General features: G+C 41.5%; 1 protein-coding gene across 1 annotated transcript in view; it reads right to left on the bottom strand.

Annotated features, from left to right (window-relative positions):
• The window catches only part of KDELR2 (KDEL endoplasmic reticulum protein retention receptor 2), a 41,671-nt gene that overhangs the window by 23,379 nt on the left and 7,849 nt on the right, over positions 1–10,443 (bottom strand). The gene's annotated exons all lie outside the window — the stretch shown is intronic.

Below are 10,443 nucleotides of genomic sequence, written 5' to 3'. Positions count from 1 at the left end.
AGGCTACTTTTTTTTTTTAATTGTAGAGATGAGGTCTAACCAAATTGCCAGGCTGGTCTCGAACCACTGAACCCAGGTAATCCTCCTGCCTCTGCCTCTCAAAGTGCTGGAATTACAGGCATGAACCACCATGCCCAGCCAAAACACAAATTTAAAGACAAAATTATTTAAAATTTCAAGATAATGGTTGCAAAACATTAAACATTGAGCTCAGGCCCTTTTAGCACTGGACCCTGTGAAACTGCACTGGTCTCTGTCCCATGAAGCCAGCTCTGCTCACAAGTACCACAAAGAGCACAAAATCCATAAAATAATACTTTTGCTAATTAACTACCTCACACACTTCTGTAACAGTCTTTTTCCTCTATTTTTGTCACTGTTCATTCTTGAATGATTTCCAAAGAATGATTTCCTCTTCATATTTTCTATATAGGATTAAAAAATTGTCTTCTCTCTAGCACAGTTGATTAAAACAAATTTTTTAATGGTTTGAAAACATATCTTTCATTTTTTTTCCTTGTTTTTAGTAATAGCATAGAAATTTTTAGAACCATTGTCACATTTGGGAAACTCTCAAACACATTTCTTTCATATAAAAGCTGCAAGATTTCAGGGCATTACTCATTTTCTTGTACAGGGACTAATGTGTGATGCTTTTTAAGTCAGTAACATTAGTTAGCCAACTTATTGCCACTCTTTGTATTTTATAGTTTGAGTGGTTTAGAATACATCCACAAATTACTTAACACTTCCCTTAAGAGGACGAGCTTAATTCCTCTTCCCTTGAATGTGGGTTGGACTTTGTGACTTGCTTCTAACAAACAGAATATAATAAAGATGACAACTTGTTGCTTCTGAGACGAGGTCATAAAAGATATTGTGGCTTCCTTTTCTCTCTCTCTTCCTTCCTCCCTACCTTTCTTTCTGTCTCTTTATCTCTCTGTCTCTGGTCATGAGGACACTGAAGTAGCCATATGGAGTGGTCCACATGATAAGAAACAGTCTTGTTTGTTTGTTTCAGAGTTGGGGTCTGGCTATGTTGTCTAGGCTGGTCTCAAACTCCTGGCCTCAAGTGATCCTCCTGCCTCAGCCTCTCAAGTTGCAGGGAGAAACAGTCTTCTTATTAACAGCCAGCAAGAGGCTTTCTGCCAACAGTCATGTAAGTAAACCATCTTGAAAACAGGACTCCAGCCCCAATCAAGGCTTCAGATGAATGCAACCTTGGCTAATGCGTTAACTGTAACTGTGAGAGAAATATAATGAAATATAGAATCGTAAAATCTCCTGCCAACCCAGTAGAATTTCTGCTCAAACTGTAGCAAAGAATGAAACAGTCTTATTATTGAATAAGCATAATATCAGATTATGATGAGCATCATAAGCAATCGCTAAAGAGATTTCAAAGACAGAAAGTAATCTCACCTTTTATATAACTAACCACATGCAATCCATATACAAATGAACTGTCTTTTTTTTTTTTTAAATAGAGTCGAGGTCATGTTATGTTTCCCAGGCTGGTCCCAAAATCCTGGCCTCAAGCGATCCTTTCACTTTTGCCTCCCAAAGTGCTGGGATTACAGGCATGAGCCACTACACCCGGCCCCAAATGAGTTGTCTTTATTTAACAACAACAAAAAAAACTTCTCATATCTTTGACAAACAGGAAGTTATCATTTGGAGGCTAAACTCCTATAGAGGCAAGGAGATAAGGGTGGCCTCTTTTTCCTCAGAGTTCACATTTCTTTTCTTTCTTTTTTTTTTTGAATTGCAACCTCACTCCATCGCCCTGGCTGAAGTGCAGTGGCACGCTCACGGCCACCCCAGCATCAACCTGCTGGGCTCCAGTGATCTTTCCACCTCAGCTTTCCAAGTAGCAGGAACTATAGGAGCATGCTACCACGCCCAGCTAAATTTTTAAAAATTTATTGTAGAGATGAGGTCTCACCAAGTTGCTTGGTCTGGTCTTGAACCCTCGAGCTCAGGCTATCCACTCGCCTCAGCCTCCCAAAGTGCTGGGATTTCAGGCTGAGCCGCCTAGCCCAGCCAGAGTTCACATTTCAAAGAGATGGCTCCAGACCCCCAAGAAAGATCTTTCTGTGATGCAAAACTGACAAGAAGCCGTTTTCGCTTTTATTTTATTTTATTTATTTTTTATTTTTATTTTTTTTGAGTTGGAGTCTCACTCTGTAGCCCAGACTGGAGTGCAGTGGCCACTCCCGGCCACCGCAGCCTCGACCTGTTGGGCTCCGGGGATCCTTCCGCCTCAGCTTTCCGAGTACCTGGAACTACAGGCATGAGCTACCACTCCCGACTGATTTTTTGATTTATTGTAGAGATGAGGTCTCACTGCCCAGGCGGGTCTCGAACCCGTGGGCTCAGGCAATCCACTCACCTCAGCCTCCCAAAGGCACGGGATTACAGGCTGAGCCACTGAGCCCGGCTTTATTTTATTTTTATAGAGACAGGTTCTCACTCTGTTGCCCAGGTTGAAGTACAATGGTGCAATCATAGCTCTCTGTAGCACAAGGGATCCTCCCACCAGAGCCTCCTGAGTAGCTGAGACTACAGGCATGCACCACCATGCCTGGCTAATTTCTTAAATTTTGTGTAGAGACACAGTCTTGCTATGTTGCCCAGGCTGGTCTCAAACTTATTTAGCTCTTAAAGAGACTTACATACATTTGAAAGAGACAGAAAAAAATTTATGATTACATGCTTTCTAGAGGAAATAGTGAAATAAAATGTGTATGGAGTTTTTTGGGGGTTTTGTGGTGCCTGGGAAAATTTAATTTTTTAAAAGATATTTACTTATGAAACTTCATGAGATTTACTGAGCCAGAGAGGCACCCAGCTACTGCTCCCAAATTCCTGGACTTCATAATCTCTGAGATAATGAAAATTTGTTGTTTTCAGATGCTTAGTTCTGGGGTAATTTGTTACCCAGCCACAGATACCTAATACAGTGGTGATGTATAAATCATGCAACTTTATCTAAAGGCATACAAGATGTTTGAGTTCTACTAGGGTTTCTACCACACACAGAGGAACCAAAGGAATTGTGATTATTCTATTTCACTGGATCTTCATAAAAAGAAAAATGGATCATATGTCCACAATTGTATCCACTGAATTATCAAGTCTCTTGATATAGGAGAGAGTTTTTGTTTTGACTGAGTGTTGATGAAAACCAAATTCTCCACTTACTATTTCATGGTTTTACTGGTTGGAAAGATTTTTTTTTTTTTTTTTTTTTTGCAGACTGGCTTCTGCCTCTGTACATTTCACACCTTGTTTCTTCTCTACTAGGTACACGGAGACACAGGGATGCACCACCCAGATCTCTTTTCAAGAGAGGGCTCCCTGCCTGTTTCAGGGAGTATAGTCAGAATCCAGCCATCAGCATCTTCAGGGCTGGCCTTAGCTGCAGAGAGCAACCTCATTTCAGGTCACAACAACAAAAAATTCTAACTGTCATAGGACAGCCCCTATACACTTCTGGTGACTGAGATGGGGCATAAAGACCTGGCCATTTAACCTTGCAGAGAACATTTCTGGCGGACCACACTTAGTCTAGCACTCCCCATCAGGTGGCTGAGGCTTTGTTAGGCCCTTAGACCCCCAGTCCTTCTTCCTCTTCTTTCTTCCACAATAAGCATCTCATACCCCAAACTCCCTTGGCGATGCCTATTTCCGGATAAGTCATTCTGTGACAGTCGGTGCAGGGAGGGATCCAAGAAAGCAGGTAACAGTTGGGGTTTGGGAGCTGGATCCATTTGGCAATGAAGACCCCAGTGGTGGATGGAGCATTGACAGTCTCTGGCAGAAGGTAGAGGTCCCATTATGAAAACTTTCACTGGTGGTGCATTGGGATGGTGTACCTATGGAAGGGCATGCACTATTGGGTACAGTGTATCACTTGGTTGAACCTTATGGACTTCTGAAAGCTGTCCCCCACTCCCAGCTTAGCCAGCGGGAGGGATGGGTAGTGGCCAGCATCTGTGGAGGAAGGGTTTCAGCAGATGGAGTAGAAACCTGGCCAGAACCTCAGCACTGGCAGGGCACTGGAGAAGGTGACCATGAATGGTATCCTCCAAGGAACCATGCCTCCTGGAGTGTGTGGCCATGGTTATTCCTCTCTTACCCTGAATCCTGACTGGACCCATGACTCCCTTTAGCCTTCAGCATGGCTAAATACCGTGCAGTTTAGGACCTGTCCTTTAACGGGGTGGCAATTCCTGCTTCTTCTCTCTTTAGATACGTGCTTTGGGGAGCCCTGGGATGGCCCATGAAAAATCTGGCTACCCTGCTGGGGAAGCCAGCATACGAGGAGCAACCTATTGACCTGGCAGAAAGGTAAGACAGTCGCAAAAATCAGCAATGACAAGAGGACAGGAATCCAGAGAACGAAAGAAGTGCCGGACTCAGATTCAGCTCTGGGGGCTTCTGTTGATAGCCCTGTGGTTTAGAAGAAGAATGCAGGAGAAAAAAACCTGTGTAAGATGAGAGAACTCCACATAAAGTGGTGTCCTCAAGAGGTGACACTCTCAATAAGTAAATCAGGGAGGAAAAAACACAAAGAGAGTCTTGACCTTGAATCTGGGTGAAGGGAGCAAAAAGAAAATGTCTTCCCGAGAATTTTTTTTTTTTTTTTTTTTTTTTTTTTTTTAGTTGGAGTCTCACTCTATCGCCCAGGCCGGAATGCAGTGCTACACTCCCGGCCATCCCAGCGTCGACCTGCTGGGCTCTGGCGATCCTTCCACCTCAGTCTTCCAAGTAGCCAGAACTACAGGCATGCACTACCATGCCCGGCTATTTATTTATTTATTTATTTATTTTAGAGATGAGGCCTTGTCAAGTTGCCTGGGCTGGTCTCAAACCCACGGGCTCAGGCAATCCGCTTGCCTCTACCTCCCAAAGTGCTGGATTACAGGCTGAGCTGCCAAGCCCAGACATTTTTTTTTTTTTTTTTTTTTTTTTTTACAGGGTCTCACTCTGTTGCCCAGGCTGGAGTACAGTGTGCCATCACAGTTCACTGTAGCCTTGAACTCTTGGGCTCAAGTGATCTTCCTGCCTCAGCCTCCCATGAAGTAGGGACTACAGTTGCATGCCACCACACCAGGCTAATTTTTTATTATTTTTTAAACACAGATGAGAGCTTGCTATCTTGCTCAGGCTGGTCTAGAACTCCCGTGCTTAAGTGATCCTCCCACCTCTGCCTCCCAAAGTGCTGGGATTACAGGTGTGAGCCAAGGTGCCTGGCTCCCCTGAGAATTCTTAACTCAGATGAGTTTAAGGCAGAATTCATGATACTACCTATGTGCTCACTGTCACAAAAAATACCCACAAGAAATGCTAAACCCAGACTTTATTTATTTATATATTTGTTTTTGAGTTGGAGTCTCACTCTGTCACCCAGGCTGGAGTGCAGTGGCATGCTCACAGTCACCCCAACATCGACCTGCCTGGCTCAGGTGATCCTTCCGCCTTAGCCTTCCGAGTAGCCAGAACTACAGGCACGCGCTACCACACCTGGCTAATTTTTGATTTATTGTAGAGATGAGGTCTCACCAAGTTGCCCAGGCTGTTCTTGAACCCGTGGGCTCAGGCAATCCTCTCACCTTGGCCTCCCAAAGTGCTGGGATTATAGGCTTGAGCCACTGCACCTGGCCTAAAACCAAACTTGAAAGAATTACCATGGGTAAAGTTTTAAGTATGAGTTCCCAATAAAATGTTACAGAGAACACAAGGGAAAGAAACGACTATGAGATAGAATCAGCAGAAATGAGAAACTACAGTACTGGACCTGCAAAATCTCATTATTGTCATTATCAGACACAGAATATAAAATAAGTGTGTTTAGTATGTCTAAGTAGATAAAACAAGTAAATGAAATGAAGGAGCAAGACTATAAAAGTTGTTCAGGCATATTTTAAACTTTAGAACTTTTATAAATGAAAACCACAATAACTGACATTAGAAACACAATAGGTGAGGGTACGGAGGTTTAACACAGCTAACAAGAGAATTAGTGAACTAGAAGTGAGATATGAAGAAATTAAACAGAATATAGCACCATGAAGCAGAGATAAAATCTATGAAAGTGGATGTTTGAAAGAGAGACTTAAGAGATAGAAAACAGAGTAATAAAGTAACAAAAATATCTCATTAGAGTTTCAGAAGGAAATAAATGAAGAGGATGAGAGAGAAGCAATATTCAAAAAGAAAATGAAGAATTTTCCAAAACTGTTGAAAAACTCCAGTTTTCATATTTCAAGAATCCCAAATGAGATTTAAGAAAAAAAAAAAGAAAAACAAAATCTCCTCTTAGACACTACAGAATGCCAAGGACAAAGAGAAGACTTCAAAATTATTCATGGACAAAATATAGATAACCTACTATACTTGCTTGAATGGTACCCATAAAAAATCATGTTCATCAAGAACCTCAGAACATGACCATATTTGAAAATAGGATCTTTGCAGATATAATTGTAAAGTTAAAATAAGGTCATGATGGATTGAGTGACCCTCATTCAATGACTAGTGTCTTTATAAAAAGATAAAACACACACACACACACACACACACACACACACACACACACACACCACCATGTAATGATAGAAGCAGCCACTAGGGTGATGCATCTACAATTCAATACATGCCTAGGATTGCTGGCAACCACCAGAAGTGGAGAAAGGGTCTGGGACAGATTCTCCCTCTGAGCCTCCAGAAGGAACTAACCCTGTTGATGCCTTGATTTTGGACTGCTCACCCAGAACTCGGGGAATACATTTCTGTTGTTTTAAGCCCTCAATTTGTGGTAATTTGTTATAACAGCCCTAGGAAATGAACATCCTATCTTTTACAACAGAATGATTATTAGACATTCTTAATAGTTTGACAGCTGATTTCTCTAGACCAAAAATGGAAGTCAGAAACCAGTGGAATGATATCTTCCAATTGATGGGAAAATGTAATCATCAACCTAGAACTGTATGCCCAGTGTCTTAGTCCATTTTGGGTTGCTATAAAGGCTGGGCTATAAACCAAGGCTGGGCAATATATCAAGAAAAAAAATGTTTCTTTGGCTCATCATTCTGATGGCTGGAGAGTTTAAGACTGGACATCTGCATCTGGTGAGGGTCACAGGCTGCTTTCACCCATGGCAGAAGGTGGAAGGGGGCCGGCATGTACAGAGATCACATGGTAAGAGAGGAAGCAAGAGAGAGAAGAGGGAGATGCCAGACTCTTTTAAACAGGAAGCTCTGAAGGGAACTAACAGAGTGAGAACCCACTCACCCATGAAGGAGGGCATTAATCTGTTCATGAGGGATCCACCTCCATTACCCATATTCTTCCCATTAGGCACCAACTCCCATGCTGGAGATCAAATTTAACATGAGGTTTGGAAGGAACAAACATCCAATCCACAGCACCCAGTAAGACTATCGGTCAAGAACATTAGTGATAAAAAGACATTTGCAGATATAAAAATGGAAAGAATTTACTACCAACAGACTCTCACTATAGAAAATTCTGAAGTATAGCATAAGCATCCTTGAGGAAGCCTGAGGAAGGTAGGAAAAGCAAGAAGGAATGACAATTTAGAATGCTGTGAAGATCAGAATTCTGTAGTGCTGGAAATTTTGGGGGCCCCAGAAAAACACAAGAACTCAGCAGGCAACCTTGCATTCAGTAGAAACTGTGTCTCCAGGGGCCAATAGGCCTGATCATTCCAAGAATGGAGTTTTCCACTACGCAGGAAAAGAAACTGACAAAATTAAAAATGTCTCCAATACCAGTACTCTTTTATGACTACTCAGAAATTCAGCTCCTGAATCAGCATTATTAGTGTGCATTTACACAGCATTTTTCAAAAGTATCAGTTGGTGCTTAGTATAAAAAAAGCCTAATTGAGGTTTTGGGATAAATTTCTTGAGCAAATGAGAAATGGCTCCATACTCTTGGTAGAGGTATAAACCTTCTCATTTATTTTTGGGAACTAAGTAATATGTTTTTTGCAAGTATTGTATATTTCAAACAAGTCTAACAACTGGTAAGTATAAAAATTTGAGACCACCCTAAATATTTACTTACTGGCAAGCAGAACATTACAAAATAAATGAGTTTATATGGTAAGATGTTGCCAACCTGTGCAAATATTTACATGCAGTATATACTTGAGTATTTCATCAGTTTGACAAGGGTCCAGTCATTCATTCCTTTTTCCCCTGTAAATGAAAAACTTTCACAGCATGTGACTACTTCCCATTCTTAAAAATAGATCTGTAAAATGACTTTCTATCGGGGCAATGCAGTTAAACAATGAAAATATCAAATACTTTGTAACAGCTGTCCTCTCTTCATCTCTCCCTCCATTTTGGATACAGTATATGTACAATTTTTTTTTTTTGGTGTAGAGTAGACTTTGTGAACTCCGTTTCTGGTATAAATTATACCACACTGGCTGCTCTTGGCATAATCTAATACGTAAAAGATTTGCCATTCCTTTGTTATCTCTGTTATGCTCTTTCCTAAAGTTTATAAGATAAAGTTTTAGTCTTAAGTAAGCATCATCAAAACTGACTGCGCACATTTCAGTCTGCTATGAAATGTGGTGATATAAAATTGAACTTTTTTTCTCATCTCGTTTCATTCTGTGTGTAAGTTTGCTGCTAAAATGTAAATTTCTGAATATGTATGAGGTTATATCTGAGATTAATTTCTGCATATAGGCATCTGAGTATATAGTGTCTTTAGAAGGACTATGAGTTCTTTTCTGTATTCATTTTTGGAATAATATGAAGTTATTCAAAGAGAACAACACTGCAGAGTCCTTCACCAGTCAACATTCAATCAATGTTGTTTAAAGACCCCTCACAGCCTGAGTTTAATTTTCTCATGAAGTAGATTTATTGGCTGAGAAAAGACATTTAGAAATGGCATGCCATGAAGGACAAAATTATGAACTTCACAGGAACTTGGATGGACTTAGAGTCTATAGAACTGAGTGTTCTCATCCATAAGCGGACCTTGAGCAATTATCATAACACTATAAGAAAAGGATTGGCAGTAACAGGAAACTGCCAGGGGCGGGGGGTGGGGGAGAGGTGGGATTGCTGTAGTGGGAATCTGCCAGGGAGAGCAGGGGCACACCTCATCGATAAGGGTACCTGCATAATGAACATTTGTATACCTAACCCTGAATTGTACCCATATCTTTAAAATTAAAAATTAAAAAAAAAAAAAAGAAATGGCATGCATCTCACTCTCTCTGACTCTGGAGACTGGTCTCCCATGCTTCTCTGGCCCACCTAGCAAGGTTACATCTCTTCTGTTCCAGACAACAGACACCATGTGACTATAATCCCTAGGTGTTTATTTAAAGTTCTCTGACAAGGGACTCTGCTCGGCCCAGCTTATGTCAGAGTCTACTCAATGTCCAACAAGCTAGTCAGGTGGGCAGGGGCACACTGCAAAAGATGGCTGCCCAGGGTCCACTGGGTCTATTGGGAGGAGGAGCAATAAGTGGGGTCTGGGCAAACAGCCCTAGAACTTTCCTCCAATGCCACATGGCAGGGTGCGTTCACTTGCTGCACTGAAAACATTCCAGGTATCATCGGGCCTTGGAGTTCAGCAGAAAAAAAGGGTCACCTTCCAGGGATCAGTCCTGTCCAAAGCTCACTTTCTGATTTTTTGTTTTTCGGAGTCAGGGTCTCACTCTGTTGCCCAGGCTGAAGTGCAGTGGCATAATCACAGCTCACTGCAGCCTCAAACTCCTGGGCTCAAGTGATCCTTCCACCTCAGTCTTTTGAGTAGTTGGGCCTACATATGCACACCCCTATGCCTTGCTAATTTTTTTTAATAAGAGATAAGGTCTCACTATGTCACCCAGGCTGGTCTCGAGCTCCTTGGCTCAAATAATTCTTCCACCTCCGTCTCCCAAAGTCCTGAGATTATAGGCATGAGCCACCACACCAGCCTCTGATTCTTCATTTTCAGCCCCAATATGCACCTTTTTTCAGGATGACTGATAGCTGATAGTATGATTTTACATTTCTGTTAGGAGAAAACTCATCTCCCAGAAGGATGGTCACTTAGAAGTTTAACCGCAGGACATTCTCCAGCATCTACATTCTTCAGTTTCAAGTGATATCATGACTGGACAGCAACACTAGGGTTCAGTTTGGTTACCCCAACAATCTTGATTTTTTTTAGTCTCTCCTCATCAAGGGTTAAAAGTCTAATTTCACCCAAAGTCATCTTGTTACATCCAATTTTGTCTTTTTCTTTTTTATTTATTGTATTATGAACATTTTTCATACCCTTAACATTTCTTCAATTTTTAAAAATTGTTTAAATTTTTTTTTTTTTTTTGATTTGGAGTCTCACTCTGTCGCCCAGACTGGAGAGCAGTGGCTGCTCCCGGCCACCGCAGCC

Source organism: Carlito syrichta, unplaced genomic scaffold, assembly GCF_000164805.1.
Source record: "Carlito syrichta isolate Samal-C Ts95f unplaced genomic scaffold, Tarsius_syrichta-2.0.1 Scaffold113490, whole genome shotgun sequence".
In the NCBI taxonomy this organism is placed as follows: domain Eukaryota; kingdom Metazoa; phylum Chordata; class Mammalia; order Primates; family Tarsiidae; genus Carlito; species Carlito syrichta.
The sequence above is the reverse complement of the archived record's forward strand: the minus strand, read 5'-3'. Positions and strand labels throughout refer to the sequence as shown.